This window comes from Hyaena hyaena, unplaced genomic scaffold (genome assembly GCF_003009895.1).
Source record: "Hyaena hyaena isolate Hyena2069 unplaced genomic scaffold, ASM300989v1 scaffold_1101, whole genome shotgun sequence".
In the NCBI taxonomy this organism is placed as follows: Eukaryota; Metazoa; Chordata; class Mammalia; order Carnivora; family Hyaenidae; genus Hyaena; species Hyaena hyaena.
The window spans coordinates 335,766-339,400 of record NW_024081737.1 but is presented as its reverse complement, the minus strand read 5'-3'; the positions used below and the strand labels follow the sequence as shown (position 1 = coordinate 339,400).

General features: G+C 36.2%; 1 pseudogene; it reads left to right on the top strand.

The window, feature by feature from the left end:
• Window positions 1-2,847: 2,847 nt before the first annotated feature.
• Window positions 2,848-3,238, top strand: LOC120224093 (annotated as a pseudogene).
• The last annotated feature ends 397 nt before the right edge of the window (window positions 3,239-3,635 follow it).

Sequence of the window (3,635 nt, the reverse complement as noted above, 5' to 3'; positions counted from 1 at the left end):
TTAATTATCCCCACCTTGTTATTCTTTTCATTCTCATACCCAATTCTTGACTACCTGCAAAAATAGAAGCTTCAGGCCTTATGAATACACATGTGAATTCCACTTATTTTTAGTTGAAAAATCCTCTTCAGTATTTTTGTATGCTTGCAACTTGGTTCAGATAGAGCTTATATTCCTGGCATAATCCAATAAAAATAGCTTATGTGTGTTTAAAGTGCTTTATACATATTAATATTCTTACCAATACATTTGATCCTCCAAGTCCAGAAACATATTTGGAAAGTTTATACGACTTACATAAGTGCCATCCACTTACCCACAGTCCTGACTAGAGCTCTGTACCTTCCACTGAGAAGAACCCAAGTAGCATCACATGTAGTAATATCTAGAGAAAAACATATAAGTAAACTAAAACCTTGTAAACTATAGAAAGACAAAAAGACACAAATGTACATATAGCTTAGAATTAAGAAATGTTCCCAAGGTTGCTGCTGACTTCCAGCAAACAAATACCTGAAGAGTCTAAAGGTTACCCTACACTCGTGCACACTTAGTCTCTACATTTTCAGAGCCTTGACTTCTTACCTATATAAGGGAATTAATAACTGATATATCTAAATCTTCTTCAGTGGGCCTCCATCTTATTAAATCCAGATCTTCCTGAGCAACATGAAATTCTATATTGTTTTCCATTTAATTACCAGCATAAAATATTGTCTTTATGCCATTTGGTATCATAATTTTATTTCATTGGATAATGAACAAAATCCAATTCAATTTTAGAACTATAATCAAAACCTGAATCATTGAAGAAATTACATAAAATATGAAAAAAAAAACACACAAAAGCTCTGTGTTTGTTTTTAAGATGCCAAAAGAAAACTGAGGTTATTTTTATAAAGAATATGATTTTTTTAATGAAGAAAAATTAGGATGAAGAGACATATATAGAAATAGATGAACACTACAGATTTTGATGACAAAGATCTCTCTCTCTCTCTCTTTCTTTCTCACCTCATTTTCCATAAGAACCCAGGAGCACAGAATTTATGATAATTCACAGCTCATGGCCACACTAATCAATGGACTGTGAAAAGGACAAAGGGTAGTTAAATTCATTTATAAGAGAGAGCATGTACAAAGGAGAGAAGAAAGGGGTGTGACCAAAGATAAATATGTAAGAGTGGCTAAAAAGTATAAGAATGATTTTTAAAAGGCCAATAATCAGAATGCAGTGAGACTTGCCAAAAATTCTAAGGACACGTAAAATAGGGTTTTGAAGTTATGTTCAGAAAAAATGAGCATGTTGCTTCAGAGTAACATTTTTATAACACATGACAAAGAAAAGGCCATACCACTCAACTTTTATTTTATTTCCACTCCTCTGTCAAGGATAGCAAAAATAATGTTGGTGAGAGGAAATTGAAACCCAAGAAATGTAAGATTGTAAGAAAGCAATTCTTTCTCTAAATGACTTTATATCTTTTGTCCCAGACGAATTATAACCCAGGTTAAAAAAGGAACTTTCAAATAAAATGTCTGTACCATTCAACTATTTCTTGAGGTATTGTGAATAATCAGAGATAACCAAAATACTAGAGCAGGGGGAAAATGTTATAATTTCTTTTTAAATTAAAAATCAAGGACTGAGCCATAAAAAGGAATGAAATCTTGCCATATACAACATGGATGTATCTAGAGGATATAATGCTAAATAAAATCAGAGAAAGAAAAATATTATTTCACTCATGTGTGGAATCTAAAAGACAAAACAAAATAAAAACACTTAAAATAGTGAACTGGTGGTTGCCTGGAGGAGGTGGGTGGTAGGATTGGTGCAATAGTGAAATGGATTATGAGTACTCTTATCAGGGGCACCTGAGTGGCTCAGTCAGTTAAGCACTGGACTCTTGATTTCTGCTCAGGTCATGATCTCAGGATTTGTGAGATTAAGCCATGCATCAGGCTCTGTGCTGACAGTGCTGAGCCTGCTTGGGGTTCTCTCTCTCTCGCTCTCTCTTTCTGCTCTCCCCGCCCTTTCTCTTTAGCTAAGAATAAATAAACACTTTTTAAACACTTTTAAAAAGGTACAGTTATCATGGTAAACACTGAGTAATGTATAGAATCATTAAATCATTATATTGTACACCTGAAACTAATATAACCCTGTATGTTAATTATACTTAAGTAAAAATATAAAGAAGTTAAAAAAATAAATAACAATTGGAAAAAAAAATCCAAGAATTCTATACTATACTGGAGAGTAAAGCTAATTCCATAGAAAATCTTAAAAATTATTATTCACATATATTTTTTTAATGTTTTATTTATTTCTGAGAGAAAGACAGCATGAACAGGGGAGGGTCAGAGAGAGAGGGAGACACAGAATCTGAAACAGTCTCCAGGCTCTGAGCTGGCTGTCAGCACAGAGCCCAACGCGGGGCTCTAACCCACGAACCGTGAGATCATGACCTGGGCCAAAGTTGGTTGCTTAACCGACTGAGCCACCCAGGCACCCCTTTCACATATGGTTTATTAACAGTTGGAAACAAATGATCAGTAGGAATTAACATGAGTTCACTAAGCATAAATCATGTATGTCTTATTTCATTTTTTTTTTTTTTTGGTGACAGATTTAGCACATTTATGTAGCAGGTGATTTCTAGACACATATTCCAATTTAGGCAAATTATCAATTAGATACAATCTTGGACAATATATTCATTAACAACAGAAAAAAATTACTCAATTCCATTATAATTTCCTAATGCTTTGAATGGGTTCTATTAAAAATATATTATACAGCTCCTTCTGACTCCTGCTGCTTTAGGGAGAGGGGTTGCCGCCATGTCTGCACACCTGCAATGGCCGGTTGTGCAGAAATGCTCCAGCTTCCTGATTAAAAGGAACAAGCAGATGCACAGCACTTTGCCCAATATCCTGAACGCATGCAACTCCTACTATGATGGACTGATACACTGCAAGACTGTGGGTGTGGAGCCCGCAGCCAGCCAACTGCAAAAGGGTGGTTGTCATGAGGCTGAGATCTAGCCAATGAAAACCCACCACCTCCTACATGTGGACCACCATCAGCAAGAATGCCCAGGCCACTCTCAGCAGCATCCATCACAAGAAGAACAAGAACATGGCTGCCATTCACAAAGCCAGCAGCATCCTACACAGCCAGAAGCCTGTAATGGTGAAAAGGAGGCATGCCCACTCCACCAAGAGCTCCTGAACACCTGCCCCACCTCCAGAACAATAAAGATGTCAACCACCTCACAAAAAAATATAGATAGATGATAGATAGATAGATAGATAGATAGATGATAGATAGATAGAGAGATAGATAGATAGATAGAGATAAAATCTGGAATGATATTTTTAGTGAAACAGAGTTCTGTTCTATACTCCATTCTCATCAAATGTATCTAAGAAAAATATTACATAAGTCTGGACTGAACAGAGAAAAGCAGGGGTGGTTAGAGGCCATGAGAATGTACCTCAATGACCAATTACAGAAGTCTAATTGACCAGGGGCTGAAATCCAACTGTGTGTTTGCTCTGAAGTTATGTCTCCCAAGGACTGCTCCCAAACAACTGAGCCTGGTAGGGATACTGAAGCAAGTGTGTTA